Genomic DNA, 22,066 nt, shown 5'->3' with positions numbered 1-22,066 from the left:
GGATGAAGGAGCCGGAGCCACACAGCAAAAGGTCACAGCAGCAGCGGCCTGGCTCTCTGGGTGACGCAGGTGGGAAGGAGCATCAGGGAGAGGATCTCCTCTGACCACCACGACAGCATCCCGAGAGACCAAATGTTTGGGGGAGCAGAATGAGTTACCCTTGGTAGGGACTCACTGCGCTCCTGCACAAAGATAGAATTGAAAAAAAAAACCCTTTTTAACGGATGCACTCCTTTTTATGGACTTTTAATGGACACTCAATCACATAAACACCTGACATATGTTTTACAAATGAACAGCTATTTAACCTGTATTACCATTTTAGAACAATTGGTTTTATTGTTTTAAATATGGTTTTACATACTGCACATATTTATTGTAATTCATTGTATATACTATGTCCACATGTGAATATTTTATCTAAAATGTAAATCATTGTTTGAAATAATTTGAACGAGTGTCAATAAAACTTTTTCGAAAAAAAAAAAAAAAATCTGTTCTTATCAGTTTAATATCTGATACGTCCCCTACCCGGGGACCATATATTAAATTGCTTTTTGGAGCAGGGAGATGGAATAGGGGCTTGCTCCGTCCACTCCATGCATCGACCCGGTATTGCAGTACCTCCAGGAACGGTGCACTCCCCTCTCTCTATGTTTAATATGAAAAAGAGACTTAACTGAGTAGGTAGGCCGGTCTAGCAGCACTGACGAGTTTAGATCCATTTCAAGGTTGTTCAAGCACCCTTGAAAATGAGCAAATTATCTTGACTCATGACTGCCAATGTACAATTGAGTAGCTATGTCAGCACTGTAGTGAGGTTGCACACTCTAGAAATCTGTGCTCATATACAGCAATCCTTTGTAATCCTTATTCATAGAGCAGGAAGCTGCATGCAAAGTTGTGACTCTGCAGATCCACAGCCTCATGCGGCGTGTGTGTGTTTGGATGATGTTTGGAAGGTGCACCATCGGTCCGGGTGCCGTGTCTGTGAAAGAGGTCCTTGGCTCGGATCTGTACAACTCATACTTACCTGGCAAGGGAGATACCATGATCAAGAAGGTGGTTCACCCAGGGCGAGGCTCAACCATTGCACTCCGGTTGTGCTGACCTCTGCGAATTCCCCAAATGTGGGAATCTCGATTACATAATTTCTGGTAGTGGGGGACTGCGTTCGCGCTCTCCCCTGATAAATTGTTGAAAGAAAACTAAACGCTTACTGAGGTTAGAAACCAAGTGAGAAATTGGTGAATTCTCCATTGACTCGTGTAGAGACGGATGTCCTTTTGAACACAAAACGGTCGTCTTATCTTTTGATAGAATGCAGCTCCAAGTTACTTCCTCGCATTGGACTCTGTGACACCGTGAGCGGGACTGACGCTGCAGAGGATCACTCCTTCAACTCCGACACTTTTCCGGTCATCGCTTCTCGGCCTTTTGGCTAAGATCAAGTGTAGTATCTGTTCTTATCAGTTTAATATCTGATACGTCCCCTACCCGGGGACCATATATTAAATTGCTTTTTGGAGCAGGGAGATGGAATAGGGGCTTGCTCCGTCCACTCCACGCATCGACCCGGTATTGCAGTACCTCCAGGAACGGTGCACCCCCCTCTCTCTATGTTTAATATGAAAAAGAGGCTTAACTGAGTAGGTAGGCCGGTCTAGCAGCACTGACGAGTTTAGATCCATTTCAAGGTTGTTCAAGCACCCTTGAAAATGAGCAAATTATCTTTGTTTCCTATGAATTATTTTATACAACTTTAATTATTTTGCGAGCCTGATCCTAGAATTGCCCATGACTGCCAATGTACAATTGAGTAGCTATGTCAGCACTGTAGTGAGGTTGCACACTCTAGAAATCTGTGCTCATATACAGCAATCCTTTGTAATCCTTATTCATAGAGCAGGAAGCTGCATGCAAAGTTGTGACTCTGCAGATCCACAGCCTCATGCGGCGTGTGTGTGTTTGGATGATGTTTGGAAGGTGCACCATCGGTCCGGGTGCCGTGTCTGTGAAAGACGTCCTTGGCTCGGATCTGTACAACTCATACTTACCTGGCAAGGGAGATACCATGATCAAGAAGGTGGTTCACCCAGGGCGAGGCTCAACCATTGCACTCCGGTTGTGCTGACCTCTGCGAATTCCCCAAATGCGGGAATCTCGATTGCATAATTTCTGGTAGTGGGGGACTTGTTCGCGCTCTCCCCTGATAAATTGTTGAAAGAAAACTAAACGCTTACTGAGGTGAGAAATTGGTGAATTCTCCATTGACTCGTGTAGAGACGGATGTCCTTTTGAACACAAAACGGTCGTCTTATCTTTTGATAGAATGCAGCTCCAAGTTACTTCCTCGCATTGGACTCTGTGACACCGTGAGCGGGACTGACGCTGCAGAGGATCACTCCTTCAACTCCGACACTTTTCCGGTCATCGCTTCTCGGCCTTTTGGCTAAGATCAAGTGTAGTATCTGTTCTTATCAGTTTAATATCTGATACGTCCCCTACCCGGGGACCATATATTAAATTGCTTTTTGGACCAGGGAGATGGAATAGGGGCTTGCTCCGTCCACTCCACGCATCGACCCGGTATTGCAGTACCTCCAGGAACGGTGCACCCCCCTCTCTCTATGTTTAATATGAAAAAGAGGCTTAACTGAGTAGGTAGGCCGGTCTAGCAGCACTGACGAGTTTAGATCCATTTCAAGGTTGTTCAAGCACCCTTGAAAATGAGCAAGTTATCTTTGTTTCCTATGAATTATTTGATACAACTTTGGCCAGGGGGATTGAGTCACAGCAGATGGCAGGTTGCCTGTCTCAAGGAGAGCAGACATGCCCCCTGCTGGATCTTCATCAGTATCTCTAATCACCTGCGTCGAATAGGGGGGAAAGTGCAGCGTGACACGGTGTGAGATTTGCACCTTGGGGCGGCACACAAAGAGGGAGATTGTGGGGGCATAAGAGGTTTGGCATGAAGGACATTCCACAGCGGGGCTTGTCATAGAGATGAGTCCACAGGGTGTGTCTGAGAGGCTCTCGGTTGTCCTGCTATGGGTCACACGAGGGGATTGATCGCTCTTTTCATGCTTCATGCAAGGGTGCTGCCCACTGCCCTCCGGACCGCACCGCGGCCAAGGGGTCATTCTTCCCACGGGGGAGTAAAAGGGAAGCAGCACCTGTCTGCCTGTGTACTTGCAGCATTTCCACATTTTGACCCTTGCTCCTCTGGAACACCCGAGTAGGACGTTAGTCCTGTGGCTGGAAAGCCTGGAGCTCTTTGCCGCATTTCACAAAATCTAAAAACATGACAAGAAAAAGTTGGCGCCTTGCTCTTGCTGCGCGGTGTAGGGGAATGGGTGTGGCCTGGGATTCCTTTCACCATGTCGGGGCTCACCATGAAGGGGGTGACTGGGACCACTGTTGTGTTCGTCTGCTGTTGGTGAGCGGGGCGTACTTACTCGGCTTTCTCTTCATCACGTACAAGTCTTTCGCCTTTTACTAAAGACTTCCGTGGAGAGGAACACCCACGAGTTAGATCTATTTTTGGCAGGGTTTGCCGTTTGGCAGAGTCTCATTGTGTTTGTGAAAAGACAAGCGGCCGGCCTTCCTCAGTAAGACGTGTTTTTCAGTGTCCGTTTTACTTTTGCCAACAAGGATGTTGAATCCATGAAGATGTCGAGGCTGGACTTCTCCAGAAAATTGATTCAAGGTACGTTGAAATTTAAGCCAGAAGACTTAAACTGCATTTTAACATTGCCATATAACAAGGGATTTGATTTAAGCTTTCAAACTGCTGTGTTGCTCAGAGAATTTTGGATAAGATTTGAAAATGTAAAACCCCAATTTGCTGTGTTCAATGTGGAGAAACTGACTGACAATACGTTGAAAACCGTTATTGTCAGAATGTTCAATGAAACAGTGAATGCAGATGACATTTGTTTGTGGCTGGGGAGATATTGCACTGTTAAAGGCCAGGCTACGAAAGTGAGAGATGAGGACGGCATCTGGAATTGCGCTTGGAGGGTCCCCATCCAACAATGGCAGGACCCCCAAGGCTTCCAGGGCTTGAAACATCTGCCGTCTATGGTAGTTCTGGGAGAGAACAGGGGCTATATCCATTACCAGGGCCAACCCAAACTCTGCCGCAAGTGTGGTGAGCATGGGCACCTGGTTGAAGCATGTCAGCAGATCGTATGTGGAAAATGCAGAGAAATTGGACCCACTTTTGAAGAGTGCACCAATGGCAGACGATGCAATCTTTGTGGGGAAACAAACCACCTGTTCAGAGATTGCCCAAAGTCATTTGCCAACAAATTGAAGGCTGCAAAAGTCACAGAAAAGAGAAAAGATGGCGGACAGACAGAACAGTTAGGAGAGCAAATTGAAGTTGATGGGCAGGAAAATTCAAATCTCCCTCCAAATCCTGTGATTGGAAGAGAGGGAACAGGTGAGGAGGGAGTGAGGGAGGGGCCTGCATTTACCCCTCCAATGGAGAGTAGTCCAGAGGATGGGGTGGTGCAGGCAGAAGGCGGAGCTAGTAAGGAAGACCAACCACAGGATGATAGTGAAGATGCCTCCCTCCCCAATGCCCAGCAAACTAAGAGGCCTTTGTCTGAATTGTCCTCGGATTCTCCCATTGTGTTGGAGAAGAAGGGAAGAGTTGCGGCTCACTCAGACAGTTCATCTGTGGAGGAGCCCAGAGTCTTCCCTTCCGATTCACCCAATGAGGTTTCTTTTTTAACAATTGCTCTGCAATCGACCCCCAGGGACTCCAAATTAAATGCAACATTGCAGCAGAGGCCAACCCCCAGAGTCCCAAAGGGGAACAGAGCTCAAACCCTTCATTTTTCACCCGCAGAGATGAAGGAAGAGCTCTGTTCACAAGAAATTACCTAACTGTTTTTTAAATGTGTTTTTAACACCCTCTGAGTCTTTTAAAATGTCTTACCTGTTGTTTTTAACCATACTCATGACACTGACCTTCTCTACCATTAATGTGAGAAGTGTGAAGTCGAGAGTTAGAGCCCAGAGTGTTTTACCCTTTTTAAGTTCCTTTAAGTCAGATGTGTTTTTATTGCAGGAATGCAGCCTACCGTTTTTAAAACATTACAGACAGTGGGAGGAGATGTGGCCAAAAATGTCAATATGGAGTGGATCCAATCAAAACAAAAATGACGGAGTGGCCATTTTAATCAAAAACCCTCAAGCTCTGGTGAAGGGCAGCACTGTGGTGAGAGACAGTCGGGCACTTTTAGCACATTTGGCTTTTATGGGACAGGATTTCAACCTTTTAAATATTTACGGTTTTAACGACAAGAACGACAGGTATGACCTTTTAGAAGACTTGCAGTCCCACTTGCTAGGTAGGGCACCTTTAGTTGTAGGGGGGGATTTTAACTGTATTCTAAGTAGGGAGGATAGGAGGAGAGCAGGGGAAGATTTTAAAGTAGACAAAACATCGGTTTTATTGCAGGGCATTTGTAGAGATTTTAAACTTCAGGACTGTTTTAAAATCATGCATCCCAGAGAGGAGGGCTTCACCTGGTTCGGTGGTGATGGCACCAGAGCCTCTCGCATAGATTATGTTTTTACACGGGACTGCCCACCCACCGATGCTAGATTAACTCCTGTTTTCTTCTCCGATCACCTTATGCTCTCTTGCACCCTTTCACTCTCTTCGGGCGTGACATCAGGAAGTGGTCTGTGGAAACTCAACTGCTCCCTTTTAGAAGATAGGGAGTTAGTTAGGCAGTTCAGGGAGCGGTACAAAGAGTGGCAGACCCTTCAAGACTTCTACGAAACACGTGCACACTGGTGGGAAATGGTGAAGGGAAAGACGCAGACTTTCTTTAGGCAGGCAGGTAAGAAACGAAAGAACAGGGAATACAGACGCATGATGGGACTGCAGAAACGACTACAACGTTATTTTAACCTAAACCAGATTGGCATGGATTTTAATGATGAAATTAAGCAAGTTAAAAAAGAGATGTCAGTTTTATCAGAAATTAAAAGCAAAGGTGTCATTTTAAGGAGCAGAGAACGGGAAATAGAGGAGGGTGAAAAGTGCACACGGTATTTTTTCAGGAAAATTATGAATAAAGGGGGGGGGGCATTACAAAGCTGAAAAAAGAAGATGGTGCACAACTGAAACAATGGGCGATATTAAAGAAACAATTGAAACATTTTATTCAAACCTGTACAAAGAAAAACCTGTAAAAATGGACATCATGACCGAAGTTTTAAAATTCATTGTAAAAACAGTAAACAAAAGTGTGCTTTTATCCCAGGATTTTACTTTTTTAGAGTTAAATAAATGTATGACTGGTTTTAAAAAAGGGAAGTCCCCTGGACAAGATGGACTTCCCTTGGAGTTTTATTTGACTTTTTGGGACATTTTAGCACCTGATTTGATTACTGTTTTTATGGATTTTGAACGACTTGAGCATGAGGAGTTGCAGATTTTAACTAACCACAGATCACTTGTCTCCGTTGTGCAGGAGCGGGAACCAGTGAGTCCGGTGCGCGGGCTCGCACCCGGCGAGCCCACAACAGTTTGGCGCAACGTCAACCATCCTGCTCTCCCTAACAGACTCCGGGACCTGTCATGGATGGTGGCTCATGAGATCCTCCCGGTCAGGTCCGTCATGCACTCCCGGGGCATGTCAACGCACTCAACCTGCCCCCGACCTGGTTGTGGCGCGCCTGAGTCGGTGAGGCATCTGCTCTGGGAGTGCAGTGCTGCTGTAGACCAGTGGGCAACGGCCGGCTCCTTGCAATTCCCGTACTTACCAGCAAGGGAGGTCCTCACAGCACAACTAGTGCTATATGGGGTGAGCCAGCAAAAAATACCATCCAAAGACTTTGCAAAACAGTGGCTCACCCTAGCCGCCATCAAAGACGCCACATGGACCTCCAGAAACTTGCTGGTAAGAAAGCACATGCAGATCCCCCCCGTGGCTGTGATCCGAATGGCCGCACCAACGGTCAAAACGGCCGTAGCTGCAGGCAGCAGGCCTAGGACACAGCCACAAAGAAGAATCGCCTCTGTGCCCATTCGGATGAAGGAGCCGGAGCCACACAGCAAAAGGTCACAGCAGCAGCGGCCTGGCTCTCTGGGTGACGCAGGTGGGAAGGAGCATCAGGGAGAGGATCTCCTCTGACCACCACGACAGCATCCCGAGAGACCAAATGTTTGGGGGAGCAGAATGAGTTACCCTTGGTAGGGACTCACTGCGCTCCTGCACAAAGATAGAATTGAAAAAAAAAACCCTTTTTAACGGATGCACTCCTTTTTATGGACTTTTAATGGACACTCAATCACATAAACACCTGACATATGTTTTACAAATGAACAGCTATTTAACCTGTATTACCATTTTAGAACAATTGGTTTTATTGTTTTAAATATGGTTTTACATACTGCACATATTTATTGTAATTCATTGTATATACTATGTCCACATGTGAATATTTTATCTAAAATGTAAATCATTGTTTGAAATAATTTGAACGAGTGTCAATAAAACTTTTTCGAAAAAAAAAAAAAAAATCTGTTCTTATCAGTTTAATATCTGATACGTCCCCTACCTGGGGACCATATATTAAATTGCTTTTTGGAGCAGGGAGATGGAATAGGGGCTTGCTCCGTCCACTCCATGCATCGACCCGGTATTGCAGTACCTCCAGGAACGGTGCACTCCCCTCTCTCTATGTTTAATATGAAAAAGAGACTTAACTGAGTAGGTAGGCCGGTCTAGCAGCACTGACGAGTTTAGATCCATTTCAAGGTTGTTCAAGCACCCTTGAAAATGAGCAAATTATCTTGACTCATGACTGCCAATGTACAATTGAGTAGCTATGTCAGCACTGTAGTGAGGTTGCACACTCTAGAAATCTGTGCTCATATACAGCAATCCTTTGTAATCCTTATTCATAGAGCAGGAAGCTGCATGCAAAGTTGTGACTCTGCAGATCCACAGCCTCATGCGGCGTGTGTGTGTTTGGATGATGTTTGGAAGGTGCACCATCGGTCCGGGTGCCGTGTCTGTGAAAGACGTCCTTGGCTCGGATCTGTACAACTCATACTTACCTGGCAAGGGAGATACCATGATCAAGAAGGTGGTTCACCCAGGGCGAGGCTCAACCATTGCACTCCGGTTGTGCTGACCTCTGCGAATTCCCCAAATGTGGGAATCTCGATTACATAATTTCTGGTAGTGGGGGACTGCGTTCGCGCTCTCCCCTGATAAATTGTTGAAAGAAAACTAAACGCTTACTGAGGTTAGAAACCAAGTGAGAAATTGGTGAATTCTCCATTGACTCGTGTAGAGGCGGATGTCCTTTTGAACACAAAACGGTCGTCTTATCTTTTGATAGAATGCAGCTCCAAGTTACTTCCTCGCATTGGACTCTGTGACACCGTGAGCGGGACTGACGCTGCAGAGGATCACTCCTTCAACTCCGACACTTTTCCGGTCATCGCTTCTCGGCCTTTTGGCTAAGATCAAGTGTAGTATCTGTTCTTATCAGTTTAATATCTGATACGTCCCCTACCCGGGGACCATATATTAAATTGCTTTTTGGAGCAGGGAGATGGAATAGGGGCTTGCTCCGTCCACTCCACGCATCGACCCGGTATTGCAGTACCTCCAGGAACGGTGCACCCCCCTCTCTCTATGTTTAATATGAAAAAGAGGCTTAACTGAGTAGGTAGGCCGGTCTAGCAGCACTGACGAGTTTAGATCCATTTCAAGGTTGTTCAAGCACCCTTGAAAATGAGCAAATTATCTTTGTTTCCTATGAATTATTTTATACAACTTTAATTATTTTGCGAGCCTGATCCTAGAATTGCCCATGACTGCCAATGTACAATTGAGTAGCTATGTCAGCACTGTAGTGAGGTTGCACACTCTAGAAATCTGTGCTCATATACAGCAATCCTTTGTAATCCTTATTCATAGAGCAGGAAGCTGCATGCAAAGTTGTGACTCTGCAGATCCACAGCCTCATGCGGCGTGTGTGTGTTTGGATGATGTTTGGAAGGTGCACCATCGGTCCGGGTGCTGTGTCTGTGAAAGACGTCCTTGGCTCGGATCTGTACAACTCATACTTACCTGGCAAGGGAGATACCATGATCAAGAAGGTGGTTCACCCAGGGCGAGGCTCAACCATTGCACTCCGGTTGTGCTGACCTCTGCGAATTCCCCAAATGCGGGAATCTCGATTGCATAATTTCTGGTAGTGGGGGACTTGTTCGCGCTCTCCCCTGATAAATTGTTGAAAGAAAACTAAACGCTTACTGAGGTGAGAAATTGGTGAATTCTCCATTGACTCGTGTAGAGACGGATGTCCTTTTGAACACAAAACGGTCGTCTTATCTTTTGATAGAATGCAGCTCCAAGTTACTTCCTCGCATTGGACTCTGTGACACCGTGAGCGGGACTGACGCTGCAGAGGATCACTCCTTCAACTCCGACACTTTTCCGGTCATCGCTTCTCGGCCTTTTGGCTAAGATCAAGTGTAGTATCTGTTCTTATCAGTTTAATATCTGATACGTCCCCTACCCGGGGACCATATATTAAATTGCTTTTTGGAGCAGGGAGATGGAATAGGGGCTTGCTCCGTCCACTCCACGCATCGACCCGGTATTGCAGTACCTCCAGGAACGGTGCACCCCCCTCTCTCTATGTTTAATATGAAAAAGAGGCTTAACTGAGTAGGTAGGCCGGTCTAGCAGCACTGACGAGTTTAGATCCATTTCAAGGTTGTTCAAGCACCCTTGAAAATGAGCAAGTTATCTTTGTTTCCTATGAATTATTTGATACAACTTTGGCCAGGGGGATTGAGTCACAGCAGATGGCAGGTTGCCTGTCTCAAGGAGAGCAGACATGCCCCCTGCTGGATCTTCATCAGTATCTCTAATCACCTGCGTCGAATAGGGGGGAAAGTGCAGCGTGACACGGTGTGAGATTTGCACCTTGGGGCGGCACACAAAGAGGGAGATTGTGGGGGCATAAGAGGTTTGGCATGAAGGACATTCCACAGCGGGGCTTGTCATAGAGATGAGTCCACAGGGTGTGTCTGAGAGGCTCTCGGTTGTCCTGCTATGGGTCACACGAGGGGATTGATCGCTCTTTTCATGCTTCATGCAAGGGTGCTGCCCACTGCCCTCCGGACCGCACCGCGGCCAAGGGGTCATTCTTCCCACGGGGGAGTAAAAGGGAAGCAGCACCTGTCTGCCTGTGTACTTGCAGCATTTCCACATTTTGACCCTTGCTCCTCTGGAACACCCGAGTAGGACGTTAGTCCTGTGGCTGGAAAGCCTGGAGCTCTTTGCCGCATTTCACAAAATCTAAAAACATGACAAGAAAAAGTTGGCGCCTTGCTCTTGCTGCGCGGTGTAGGGGAATGGGTGTGGCCTGGGATTCCTTTCACCATGTCGGGGCTCACCATGAAGGGGGTGACTGGGACCACTGTTGTGTTCGTCTGCTGTTGGTGAGCGGGGCGTACTTACTCGGCTTTCTCTTCATCACGTACAAGTCTTTCGCCTTTTACTAAAGACTTCCGTGGAGAGGAACACCCACGAGTTAGATCTATTTTTGGCAGGGTTTGCCGTTTGGCAGAGTCTCATTGTGTTTGTGAAAAGACAAGCGGCCGGCCTTCCTCAGTAAGACGTGTTTTTCAGTGTCCGTTTTACTTTTGCCAACAAGGATGTTGAATCCATGAAGATGTCGAGGCTGGACTTCTCCAGAAAATTGATTCAAGGTACGTTGAAATTTAAGCCAGAAGACTTAAACTGCATTTTAACATTGCCATATAACAAGGGATTTGATTTAAGCTTTCAAACTGCTGTGTTGCTCAGAGAATTTTGGATAAGATTTGAAAATGTAAAACCCCAATTTGCTGTGTTCAATGTGGAGAAACTGACTGACAATACGTTGAAAACCGTTATTGTCAGAATGTTCAATGAAACAGTGAATGCAGATGACATTTGTTTGTGGCTGGGGAGATATTGCACTGTTAAAGGCCAGGCTACGAAAGTGAGAGATGAGGACGGCATCTGGAATTGCGCTTGGAGGGTCCCCATCCAACAATGGCAGGACCCCCAAGGCTTCCAGGGCTTGAAACATCTGCCGTCTATGGTAGTTCTGGGAGAGAACAGGGGCTATATCCATTACCAGGGCCAACCCAAACTCTGCCGCAAGTGTGGTGAGCATGGGCACCTGGTTGAAGCATGTCAGCAGATCGTATGTGGAAAATGCAGAGAAATTGGACCCACTTTTGAAGAGTGCACCAATGGCAGACGATGCAATCTTTGTGGGGAAACAAACCACCTGTTCAGAGATTGCCCAAAGTCATTTGCCAACAAATTGAAGGCTGCAAAAGTCACAGAAAAGAGAAAAGATGGCGGACAGACAGAACAGTTAGGAGAGCAAATTGAAGTTGATGGGCAGGAAAATTCAAATCTCCCTCCAAATCCTGTGATTGGAAGAGAGGGAACAGGTGAGGAGGGAGTGAGGGAGGGGCCTGCATTTACCCCTCCAATGGAGAGTAGTCCAGAGGATGGGGTGGTGCAGGCAGAAGGCGGAGCTAGTAAGGAAGACCAACCACAGGATGATAGTGAAGATGCCTCCCTCCCCAATGCCCAGCAAACTAAGAGGCCTTTGTCTGAATTGTCCTCGGATTCTCCCATTGTGTTGGAGAAGAAGGGAAGAGTTGCGGCTCACTCAGACAGTTCATCTGTGGAGGAGCCCAGAGTCTTCCCTTCCGATTCACCCAATGAGGTTTCTTTTTTAACAATTGCTCTGCAATCGACCCCCAGGGACTCCAAATTAAATGCAACATTGCAGCAGAGGCCAACCCCCAGAGTCCCAAAGGGGAACAGAGCTCAAACCCTTCATTTTTCACCCGCAGAGATGAAGGAAGAGCTCTGTTCACAAGAAATTACCTAACTGTTTTTTAAATGTGTTTTTAACACCCTCTGAGTCTTTTAAAATGTCTTACCTGTTGTTTTTAACCATACTCATGACACTGACCTTCTCTACCATTAATGTGAGAAGTGTGAAGTCGAGAGTTAGAGCCCAGAGTGTTTTACCCTTTTTAAGTTCCTTTAAGTCAGATGTGTTTTTATTGCAGGAATGCAGCCTACCGTTTTTAAAACATTACAGACAGTGGGAGGAGATGTGGCCAAAAATGTCAATATGGAGTGGATCCAATCAAAACAAAAATGACGGAGTGGCCATTTTAATCAAAAACCCTCAAGCTCTGGTGAAGGGCAGCACTGTGGTGAGAGACAGTCGGGCACTTTTAGCACATTTGGCTTTTATGGGACAGGATTTCAACCTTTTAAATATTTACGGTTTTAACGACAAGAACGACAGGTATGACCTTTTAGAAGACTTGCAGTCCCACATGCTAGGTAGGGCACCTTTAGTTGTAGGGGGGGATTTTAACTGTATTCTAAGTAGGGAGGATAGGAGGAGAGCAGGGGAAGATTTTAAAGTAGACAAAACATCGGTTTTATTGCAGGGCATTTGTAGAGATTTTAAACTTCAGGACTGTTTTAAAATCATGCATCCCAGAGAGGAGGGCTTCACCTGGTTCGGTGGTGATGGCACCAGAGCCTCTCGCATAGATTATGTTTTTACACGGGACTGCCCACCCACCGATGCTAGATTAACTCCTGTTTTCTTCTCCGATCACCTTATGCTCTCTTGCACCCTTTCACTCTCTTCGGGCGTGACATCAGGAAGTGGTCTGTGGAAACTCAACTGCTCCCTTTTAGAAGATAGGGAGTTAGTTAGGCAGTTCAGGGAGCGGTACAAAGAGTGGCAGACCCTTCAAGACTTCTACGAAACACGTGCACACTGGTGGGAAATGGTGAAGGGAAAGACGCAGACTTTCTTTAGGCAGGCAGGTAAGAAACGAAAGAACAGGGAATACAGACGCATGATGGGACTGCAGAAACGACTACAACGTTATTTTAACCTAAACCAGATTGGCATGGATTTTAATGAGGAAATTAAGCAAGTTAAAAAAGAGATGTCAGTTTTATCAGAAATTAAAAGCAAAGGTGTCATTTTAAGGAGCAGAGAACGGGAAATAGAGGAGGGTGAAAAGTGCACACGGTATTTTTTCAGGAAAATTATGAATAAAGGGGGGGGGGGGGGGGCATTACAAAGCTGAAAAAAGAAGATGGGTGCACAACTGAAACAATGGGCGATATTAAAGAAACAATTGAAACATTTTATTCAAACCTGTACAAAGAAAAACCTGTAAAAATGGACATCATGACCGAAGTTTTAAAATTCATTGTAAAAACAGTAAACAAAAGTGTGCTTTTATCCCAGGCTTTTACTTTTTTAGAGTTAAATAAATGTATGACTGGTTTTAAAAAAGGGAAGTCCCCTGGACAAGATGGACTTCCCTTGGAGTTTTATTTGACTTTTTGGGACATTTTAGCACCTGATTTGATTACTGTTTTTATGGATTTTGAACGACTTGACCGGCTTCCTGACAGTTTTAGAGTAGGGATAGTGACTCTCCTTTATAAACACAATGACAAGACTGACCTGAAAAACTGGAGACCAATCACGCTTTTAAACTTTGACTGTAAACTTTTTAGCAAACTTTTAGCGACACGTATGTCTATGTTTTTAGAAGACGTGATTCACCCGGATCAAGCCTGTGCCATCCTGGGGAGGAAGATCACTGACAGCCTCGTACTGATCAGAGACACCATCTGTTACGCGAGAGACAGAAACATCCGGCTAGTAGTACTAAATTTAGATTTTGAGAAAGCATTTGATCGGGTCTCGCACCAGTACCTCTTCCAGGTCCTGCGAAAAATGGGGTTCCCGGAAAGATTTATAGCTTGGGTGGGATTGCTGTACCGGTGGGTGGGATTAACTGCGGTGTCCGTCAGGGGTGTCCGTTATCTGCCCTCCTCTACATCATCTGCATAGAACCACTGGCACAGGTCTTGAGAAAGGACCAACGAATCAATGGGGTAGGACTGCCGGGGAGTGGGGGACTGGAAAACAGGTGTAACCTATACATGGACGACGTGAATATTTTATGTACCGACCTTTTATCTGTCAACAGGACCCTGGACTTGACTGACTGGTTTGGACAGGCCTCTGGGTCGAAATTAAATAGAGAAAAGACCCAAGCCCAATTTTATGGACCATGGACGGCGACTGAGACGACAGGACTCCCCCTGACTGTGACCCAGACTGACCAAAAATACTGGGAATTAAATTTGACAGGGAGGGGGAAGGGAAAACAAATTGGCCAGACGTGGTAGGGAAAGTCAGACAAAGACTAGGATACTGGGGACTTAGAGGACTGACCATGGAAGGAAAGGTTTTAATCATCAAAGCAGTGATTTTACCTTTGCTTTTATTGATCAGTTCTGTTTTTATTCCTCCTAGGCATGTGCTTTTAAATCTGGAGCGAGCCATTTTTTACTTTCTGTGGGGATCCAAGTGGGAAAGATTGAAGAGAGAAATTATGAAAAGGCCAAAGGAGAAAGGAGGAAAAGAAGTACCGGATCTGCACCTGTTTTTAGGAAGCACATACACTACAGTACACATGAAAATAGCCATGACCCCATCCAGAAACCCCAAGACAACTGCAATGACACGCTTCTGGATGGGGTCCTACCTCAGAAAACTTAAGATTTTACATGTGGACCTAAGAATACCTGTGTCTTTTAACCTGCCACCAGCCTATGTTTTTATTCAGAAGTTTTTAAGGCATTTTAACCTTGAGCATGAGGAGTTGCAGATTTTAACTAACCACAGATCACTTGTCTCCGTTGTGCAGGAGCGGGAACCAGTGAGTCCGGTGCGCGGGCTCGCACCCGGCGAGCCCACAACAGTTTGGCGCAACGTCAACCATCCTGCTCTCCCTAACAGACTCCGGGACCTGTCATGGATGGTGGCTCATGAGATCCTCCCGGTCAGGTCCGTCATGCACTCCCGGGGCATGTCAACGCACTCAACCTGCCCCCGACCTGGTTGTGGCGCGCCTGAGTCGGTGAGGCATCTGCTCTGGGAGTGCAGTGCTGCTGTAGACCAGTGGGCAACGGCCGGCTCCTTGCAATTCCCGTACTTACCAGCAAGGGAGGTCCTCACAGCACAACTAGTGCTATATGGGGTGAGCCAGCAAAAAATACCATCCAAAGACTTTGCAAAACAGTGGCTCACCCCAGCCGCCATCAAAGACGCCACATGGACCTCCAGAAACTTGCTGGTAAGAAAGCACATGCAGATCCCCCCCGTGGCTGTGATCCGAATGGCCGCAGCAACGGTCAAAACGGCCGTAGCTGCAGGCGGCAGGCCTAGGACACAGCCACAAAGAAGAATCGCCTCTGTGCCCATTCGGATGAAGGAGCCGGAGCCACACAGCAAAAGGTCACAGCAGCAGCGGCCTGGCTCTCTGGGTGAGGCAGGTGGGAAGGAGCATCAGGGAGAGGATCTCCTCTGACCACCACGACAGCATCCCGAGAGACCAAATGTTTGGGGGAGCAGAATGAGTTACCCTTGGTAGGGACTCACTGCGCTCCTGCACAAAGATAGAATTGAAAAAAAAAACCCTTTTTAACGGATGCACTCCTTTTTATGGACTTTTAATGGACACTCAATCACATAAACACCTGACATATGTTTTACAAATGAACAGCTATTTAACCTGTATTACCATTTTAGAACAATTGGTTTTATTGTTTTAAATATGGTTTTACATACTGCACATATTTATTGTAATTCATTGTATATACTATGTCCACATGTGAATATTTTATCTAAAATGTAAATCATTGTTTGAAATAATTTGAACAAGTGTCAATAAAACTTTTTCGAAAAAAAAAAAAAAATCTGTTCTTATCAGTTTAATATCTGATACGTCCCCTACCCGGGGACCATATATTAAATTGCTTTTTGGAGCAGGGAGATGGAATAGGGGCTTGCTCCGCCCACTCCACGCATCGACCCGGTATTGCAGTACCTCCAGGAACGGTGCACCCCCCTCTCTCTATGTTTAATATGAAAAAGAGACTTAACTGAGTAGGTAGGCCGGTCTAGCAGCACTGACGAGTTTAGATCCATTTCAAGGTTGTTCAAGCACCCTTGAAAATGAGCAAATTATCTTTGTTTCCTATGAATTATTTTATACAACTTTAATTATTTTGCGAGCCTGATCCTAGAATTGCCCATGACTGCCAATGTACAATTGAGTAGCTATGTCAGCACTGTAGTGAGGTTGCACACTCTAGAAATCTGTGCTCATATACAGCAATCCTTCGTAATCCTTATTCATAGAGCAGGAAGCTGCATGCAAAGTTGTGACTCTGCAGATCCACAGCCTCATGCGGCGTGTGTGTGTTTGGATGATGTTTGGAAGGTGCACCATCGGTCCGGATGCCGTGTCTGTGAAAGACTTCCTTGGCTCGGATCTGTACAACTCATACTTACCTGGCAAGGGAGATACCATGATCAAGAAGGTGGTTCACCCAGGGCGAGGCTCAACCATTGCACTCCGGTTGTGCTGACCTCTGCGAATTCCCCAAATGTGGGAATCTTGATTGCATAATTTCTGGTAGTGGGGGACTGCGTTCGCGCTCTCCCCTGATAAGTTGTTGAAAGAAAACTAAACGCTTACTGAGGTTAGAAACCAAGTGAGAAATTGGTGAATTCTCCATTGACTCGTGTAGAGACGGATGTCCTTTTGAACACAAAACGGTCGTCTTATCTTTTGATAGAATGCAGCTCCAAGTTACTTCCTCGCATTGGACTCTGTGACACCGTGAGCGGGACTGACGCTGCAGAGGATCACTCCTTCAACTCCGACACTTTTCCGGTCATCGCTTCTCGGCCTTTTGGCTAAGATCAAGTGTAGTATCTGTTCTTATCAGTTTAATATCTGATACGTCCCCTACCCGGGGACCATATATTAAATTGCTTTTTGGAGCAGGGAGATGGAATAGGGGCTTGCTCCGTCCACTCCACGCATCGACCTGGTATTGCAGTACCTCCAGGAACGGTGCACCCCCCTCTCTCTATGTTTAATATGAAAAAGAGACTTAACTGAGTAGGTAGGCCGGTCTAGCAGCACTGACGAGTTTAGATCCATTTCAAGGTTGTTCAAGCACCCTTGAAAATGAGCAAATTATCTTTGTTTCCTATGAATTATTTTATACAACTTTAATTATTTTGCGAGCCTGATCCTAGAATTGCCCATGACTGCCAATGTACAATTGAGTAGCTATGTCAGCACTGTAGTGAGGTTGCACACTCTAGAAATCTGTGCTCATATACAGCAATCCTTTGTAATCCTTATTCATAGAGCAGGAAGCTGCATGCAAAGTTGTGACTCTGCAGATCCACAGCCTCATGCGGCGTGTGTGTGTTTGGATGATGTTTGGAAGGTGCACCATCGGTCCGGGTGCCGTGTCTGTGAAAGACTTCCTTGGCTCGGATCTGTACAACTCATACTTACCTGGCAAGGGAGATACCATGATCAAGAAGGTGGTTCACCCAGGGCGAGGCTCAACCATTGCACTCCGGTTGTGCTGACCTCTGCGAATTCCCCAAATGTGGGAATCTCGATTGCATAATTTCTGGTAGTGGGGGACTGCGTTCGCGCTCTCCCCTGATAAGTTGTTGAAAGAAAACTAAACGCTTACTGAGGTTAGAAACCAAGTGAGAAATTGCTGAATTCTCCATTGACTCGTGTAGAGACGGATGTCCTTTTGAACACAAAACGGTCGTCTTATCTTTTGATAGAATGCAGCTCCAAGTTACTTCCTCGCATTGGACTCTGTGACACCGTGAGCGGGACTGACGCTGCAGAGGATCACTCCTTCAACTCCGACACTTTTCCGGTCATCGCTTCTCGGCCTTTTGGCTAAGATCAAGTGTAGTATCTGTTCTTATCAGTTTAATATCTGATACGTCCCCTACCCGGGGACCATATATTAAATTGCTTTTTGGAGCAGGGAGATGGAATAGGGGCTTGCTCCGTCCACTCCACGCATCGACCCGGTATTGCAGTACCTCCAGGAACGGTGCACCCCCTCTATCTCTATGTTTAATATGAAAAAGAGGCTTAACTGAGTAGGTAGGCCGGTCTAGCAGCACTGACGAGTTTAGATCCATTTCAAGGTTGTTCAAGCACCCTTGAAAATGAGCAAATTATCTCTGTTTCCTATGAATTATTTTATACAACTTTAATTATTTTGCGAGCCTGATCCTAGAATTGCCCATGACTGCCAATGTACAATTGAGTAGCTATGTCAGCACTGTAGTGAGGTTGCACACTCTAGAAATCTGTGCTCATATACAGCAATCCTTTGTAATCCTTATTCATAGAGCAGGAAGCTGCATGCAAAGTTGTGACTCTGCAGATCCACAGCCTCATGCGGCGTGTGTGTGTTTGGATGATGTTTGGAAGGTGCACCATCGGTCCGGGTGCCGTGTCTGTGAAAGACTTCCTTGGCTCGGATCTGTACAACTCATACTTACCTGGCAAGGGAGATACCATGATCAAGAAGGTGGTTCACCCAGGGCGAGGCTCAACCATTTCACTCCGGTTGTGCTGACCTCTGCGAATTCCCCAAATGTGGGAATCTCGATTGCATAATTTCTGGTAGTGGGGGACTGCGTTCGCGCTCTCCCCTGATAAGTTGTTGAAAGAAAACTAAACGCTTACTGAGGTTAGAAACCAAGTGAGAAATTGGTGAATTCTCCATTGACTCGTGTAGAGACGGATGTCCTTTTGAACACAAAACGGTCGTCTTATCTTTTGATAGAATGCAGCTCCAAGTTACTTCCTCGCATTGGACTCTGTGACACCGTGAGCGGGACTGACGCTGCAGAGTATCACTCCTTCAACTCCGACACTTTTCCGGTCATCGCTTCTCGGCCTTTTGGCTAAGATCAAGTGTAGTATCTGTTCTTATCAGTTTAATATCTGATACGTCCCCTACCCGGGGACCATATATTAAATTGCTTTTTGGAGCAGGGAGATGGAATAGGGGCTTGCTTCGTCCACTCCACGCATCGCCCCGGTATTGCAGTACCTCCAGGAACGGTGCACCCCCTCTATCTCTATGTTTAATATGAAAAAGAGGCTTAACTGAGTAGGTAGGCCGGTCTAGCAGCACTGACGAGTTTAGATCCATTTCAAGGTTGTTCAAGCACCCTTGAAAATGAGCAAGCCATCTTTGTTTCCTATGAATTATATGATACAACTTTGGCCAGGGGGATTGAGTCACAGCAGATGGCAGGTTGCCTGTCTCAAGGAGAGCAGACATGCCCCCTGCTGGATCTTCATCAGTATCTCTAATCACCTGCGTCGAATAGGGGGGAAAGTGCAGCGTGACACGGTGTGAGATTTGCACCTTGGGGCGGCACACAAAGAGGGAGATTGTGGGGGCATAAGAGGTTTGGCATGAAGGACATTCCACAGCGGGGCTTGTCATAGAGATGAGTCCACAGGGTGTGTCTGAGAGGCTCTCGGTTGTCCTGCTATGGGTCACACGAGGGGATTGATCGCTCTTTTCATGCTTCATGCAAGGGTGCTGCCCACTGCCCTCCGGACCGCACCGCGGCCAAGGGGTCATTCTTCCCACGGGGGAGTAAAAGGGAAGCAGCACCTGTCTGCCTGTGTACTTGCAGCATTTCCACATTTTGACCCTTGCTCCTCTGGAACACCCGAGTAGGACGTTAGTCCTGTGGCTGGAAAGCCTGGAGCTCTTTGCCGCATTTCACAAAATCTAAAAACATGACAAGAAAAAGTTGGCGCCTTGCTCTTGCTGCGCGGTGTAGGGGAATGGGTGTGGCCTGGGATTCCTTTCACCATGTCGGGGCTCACCGTGAAGGGGGTGACTGGGACCACTGTTGTGTTCGTCTGCTGTTGGTGAGCGGGGCGTACTTACTCGGCTTTCTCTTCATCACGTACAAGTCTTTCGCCTTTTACTAAAGACTTCCGTGGAGAGGAACACCCACGAGTTAGATCTATTTTTGGCAGGCTTTGCCGTTTGGCAGAGTCTCATTGTGTTTGTGAAAAGACAAGCGGGCGGCCTTCCTCAGTAAGACGTGTTTTTCAGTGTCCGTTTTACTTTTGCCAACAAGGATGTTGAATCCATGAAGATGTCGAGGCTGGACTTCTCCAGAAAATTGATTCAAGGTACGTTGAAATTTAAGCCAGAAGACTTAAACTGCATTTTAACATTGCCATATAACAAGGGATTTGATTTAAGCTTTCAAACTGCTGTGTTGCTCAGAGAATTTTGGATAAGATTTGAAAATGTAAAACCCCAATTTGCTGTGTTCAATGTGGAGAAACTGACTGACAATACGTTGAAAACCGTTATTGTCAGAATGTTCAATGAAACAGTGAATGCAGATGACATTTGTTTGTGGCTGGGGAGATATTGCACTGTTAAAGGCCAGGCTACGAAAGTGAGAGATGAGGACGGCATCTGGAATTGCGCTTGGAGGGTCCCCATCCAACAATGGCAGGACCCCCAAGGCTTCCAGGGCTTGAAACATCTGCCGTCTATGGTAGTTCTGGGAGAGAACAGGGGCTATATCCATTACCAGGGCCAACCCAAACTCTGCCGCAAGTGTGGTGAGCATGGGCACCTGGTTGAAGCATGTCAGCAGATCGTATGTGGAAAATGCAGAGAAATTGGACCCACTTTTGAAGAGTGCACCAATGGCAGACGATGCAATCTTTGTGGGGAAACAAACCACCTGTTCAGAGATTGCCCAAAGTCATTTGCCAACAAATTGAAGGCTGCAAAAGTCACAGAAAAGAGAAAAGATGGCGGACAGACAGAACAGTTAGGAGAGCAAATTGAAGTTGCTGGGCAGGAAAATTCAAATCTCCCTCCAAATCCTGTGATTGGAAGAGAGGGAACAGGTGAGGAGGGAGTGAGGGAGGGGCCTGCATTTACCCCTCCAATGGAGAGTAGTCCAGAGGATGGGGTGGTGCAGGCAGAAGGCGGAGCTAGTAAGGAAGACCAACCACAGGATGATAGTGAAGATGCCTCCCTCCCCAATGCCCAGCAAACTAAGAGGCCTTTGTCTGAATTGTCCTCGGATTCTCCCATTGTGTTGGAGAAGAAGGGAAGAGTTGCGGCTCACTCAGACAGTTCATCTGTGGAGGAGCCCAGAGTCTTCCCTTCCGATTCACCCAATGAGGTTTCTTTTTTAACAATTGCTCTGCAATCGACCCCCAGGGACTCCAAATTAAATGCAACATTGCAGCAGAGGCCAACCCCCAGAGTCCCAAAGGGGAACAGAGCTCAAACCCTTCATTTTTCACCCGCAGAGATGAAGGAAGAGCTCTGTTCACAAGAAATTACCTAACTGTTTTTTAAATGTGTTTTTAACACCCTCTGAGTCTTTTAAAATGTCTTACCTGTTGTTTTTAACCATACTCATGACACTGACCTTCTCTACCATTAATGTGAGAAGTGTGAAGTCGAGAGTTAGAGCCCAGAGTGTTTTACCCTTTTTAAGTTCCTTTAAGTCAGATGTGTTTTTATTGCAGGAATGCAGCCTACCGTTTTTAAAACATTACAGACAGTGGGAGGAGATGTGGCCAAAAATGTCAATATGGAGTGGATCCAATCAAAACAAAAATGACGGAGTGGCCATTTTAATCAAAAACCCTCAAGCTCTGGTGAAGGGCAGCACTGTGGTGAGAGACAGTCGGGCACTTTTAGCACATTTGGCTTTTATGGGACAGGATTTCAACCTTTTAAATATTTACGGTTTTAACGACAAGAACGACAGGTATGACCTTTTAGAAGACTTGCAGTCCCACATGCTAGGTAGGGCACCTTTAGTTGTAGGGGGGGATTTTAACTGTATTCTAAGTAGGGAGGATAGGAGGAGAGCAGGGGAAGATTTTAAAGTAGACAAAACATCGGTTTTATTGCAGGGCATTTGTAGAGATTTTAAACTTCAGGACTGTTTTAAAATCATGCATCCCAGAGAGGAGGGCTTCACCTGGTTCGGTGGTGATGGCACCAGAGCCTCTCGCATAGATTAT

At 46.3% G+C, this 22,066-nt stretch overlaps 17 non-coding genes and 3 pseudogenes across 17 annotated transcripts; all 20 read left to right on the top strand.

Annotated features, from left to right (window-relative positions):
- The first annotated feature begins 465 nt into the window (after positions 1–465).
- LOC128382955 (uncharacterized) lies at positions 466–646 on the top strand (annotated as a pseudogene).
- Positions 647–1,025: 379 nt separating this feature from the next.
- On the top strand, positions 1,026–1,189 carry LOC128381999 (U1 spliceosomal RNA). The gene has a single exon (XR_008323655.1). It is a non-coding gene; the product is annotated as a U1 spliceosomal RNA (small nuclear RNA).
- Positions 1,190–1,421: 232 nt separating this feature from the next.
- LOC128382519 (U2 spliceosomal RNA) lies at positions 1,422–1,612 on the top strand. Its single transcript, XR_008323757.1, has one exon. It is a non-coding gene; the product is annotated as a U2 spliceosomal RNA (small nuclear RNA).
- Positions 1,613–2,049: 437 nt separating this feature from the next.
- LOC128382130 (U1 spliceosomal RNA) lies at positions 2,050–2,212 on the top strand. The gene has a single exon (XR_008323676.1). It is a non-coding gene; the product is annotated as a U1 spliceosomal RNA (small nuclear RNA).
- Positions 2,213–2,432: 220 nt separating this feature from the next.
- LOC128382580 (U2 spliceosomal RNA) lies at positions 2,433–2,623 on the top strand. The gene has a single exon (XR_008323768.1). It is a non-coding gene; the product is annotated as a U2 spliceosomal RNA (small nuclear RNA).
- Positions 2,624–3,454: 831 nt separating this feature from the next.
- LOC128383291 (U5 spliceosomal RNA) lies at positions 3,455–3,569 on the top strand. The gene has a single exon (XR_008323882.1). It is a non-coding gene; the product is annotated as a U5 spliceosomal RNA (small nuclear RNA).
- A 3,952-nt stretch (positions 3,570–7,521) lies between these two features.
- LOC128382853 (uncharacterized) lies at positions 7,522–7,702 on the top strand (annotated as a pseudogene).
- Positions 7,703–8,081: 379 nt separating this feature from the next.
- Positions 8,082–8,245, top strand: LOC128381988 (U1 spliceosomal RNA). The gene has a single exon (XR_008323647.1). It is a non-coding gene; the product is annotated as a U1 spliceosomal RNA (small nuclear RNA).
- A 232-nt stretch (positions 8,246–8,477) lies between these two features.
- Positions 8,478–8,668, top strand: LOC128382514 (U2 spliceosomal RNA). The gene has a single exon (XR_008323756.1). It is a non-coding gene; the product is annotated as a U2 spliceosomal RNA (small nuclear RNA).
- A 437-nt stretch (positions 8,669–9,105) lies between these two features.
- LOC128382124 (U1 spliceosomal RNA) lies at positions 9,106–9,268 on the top strand. Its single transcript, XR_008323675.1, has one exon. It is a non-coding gene; the product is annotated as a U1 spliceosomal RNA (small nuclear RNA).
- Positions 9,269–9,488: 220 nt separating this feature from the next.
- On the top strand, positions 9,489–9,679 carry LOC128382510 (U2 spliceosomal RNA). The gene has a single exon (XR_008323755.1). It is a non-coding gene; the product is annotated as a U2 spliceosomal RNA (small nuclear RNA).
- Positions 9,680–10,510: 831 nt separating this feature from the next.
- Positions 10,511–10,625, top strand: LOC128383284 (U5 spliceosomal RNA). Its single transcript, XR_008323880.1, has one exon. It is a non-coding gene; the product is annotated as a U5 spliceosomal RNA (small nuclear RNA).
- Positions 10,626–15,851: 5,226 nt separating this feature from the next.
- LOC128382807 (uncharacterized) lies at positions 15,852–16,031 on the top strand (annotated as a pseudogene).
- A 437-nt stretch (positions 16,032–16,468) lies between these two features.
- LOC128381884 (U1 spliceosomal RNA) lies at positions 16,469–16,632 on the top strand. The gene has a single exon (XR_008323610.1). It is a non-coding gene; the product is annotated as a U1 spliceosomal RNA (small nuclear RNA).
- Positions 16,633–16,864: 232 nt separating this feature from the next.
- LOC128382237 (U2 spliceosomal RNA) lies at positions 16,865–17,055 on the top strand. The gene has a single exon (XR_008323711.1). It is a non-coding gene; the product is annotated as a U2 spliceosomal RNA (small nuclear RNA).
- Positions 17,056–17,492: 437 nt separating this feature from the next.
- On the top strand, positions 17,493–17,656 carry LOC128381758 (U1 spliceosomal RNA). Its single transcript, XR_008323592.1, has one exon. It is a non-coding gene; the product is annotated as a U1 spliceosomal RNA (small nuclear RNA).
- Positions 17,657–17,888: 232 nt separating this feature from the next.
- LOC128382291 (U2 spliceosomal RNA) lies at positions 17,889–18,079 on the top strand. Its single transcript, XR_008323723.1, has one exon. It is a non-coding gene; the product is annotated as a U2 spliceosomal RNA (small nuclear RNA).
- Positions 18,080–18,517: 438 nt separating this feature from the next.
- Positions 18,518–18,681, top strand: LOC128381920 (U1 spliceosomal RNA). The gene has a single exon (XR_008323617.1). It is a non-coding gene; the product is annotated as a U1 spliceosomal RNA (small nuclear RNA).
- A 232-nt stretch (positions 18,682–18,913) lies between these two features.
- LOC128382708 (U2 spliceosomal RNA) lies at positions 18,914–19,104 on the top strand. The gene has a single exon (XR_008323797.1). It is a non-coding gene; the product is annotated as a U2 spliceosomal RNA (small nuclear RNA).
- Positions 19,105–19,936: 832 nt separating this feature from the next.
- Positions 19,937–20,052, top strand: LOC128383432 (U5 spliceosomal RNA). Its single transcript, XR_008323910.1, has one exon. It is a non-coding gene; the product is annotated as a U5 spliceosomal RNA (small nuclear RNA).
- The last annotated feature ends 2,014 nt before the right edge of the window (positions 20,053–22,066 follow it).

The sequence above is a fragment of the Scomber japonicus genome, chromosome 2 (genome assembly GCF_027409825.1).
Source record: "Scomber japonicus isolate fScoJap1 chromosome 2, fScoJap1.pri, whole genome shotgun sequence".
NCBI lineage: Eukaryota > Metazoa > Chordata > Actinopteri > Scombriformes > Scombridae > Scomber > Scomber japonicus.
The sequence above is the reverse complement of the archived record's forward strand: the minus strand, read 5'-3'. Positions and strand labels throughout refer to the sequence as shown.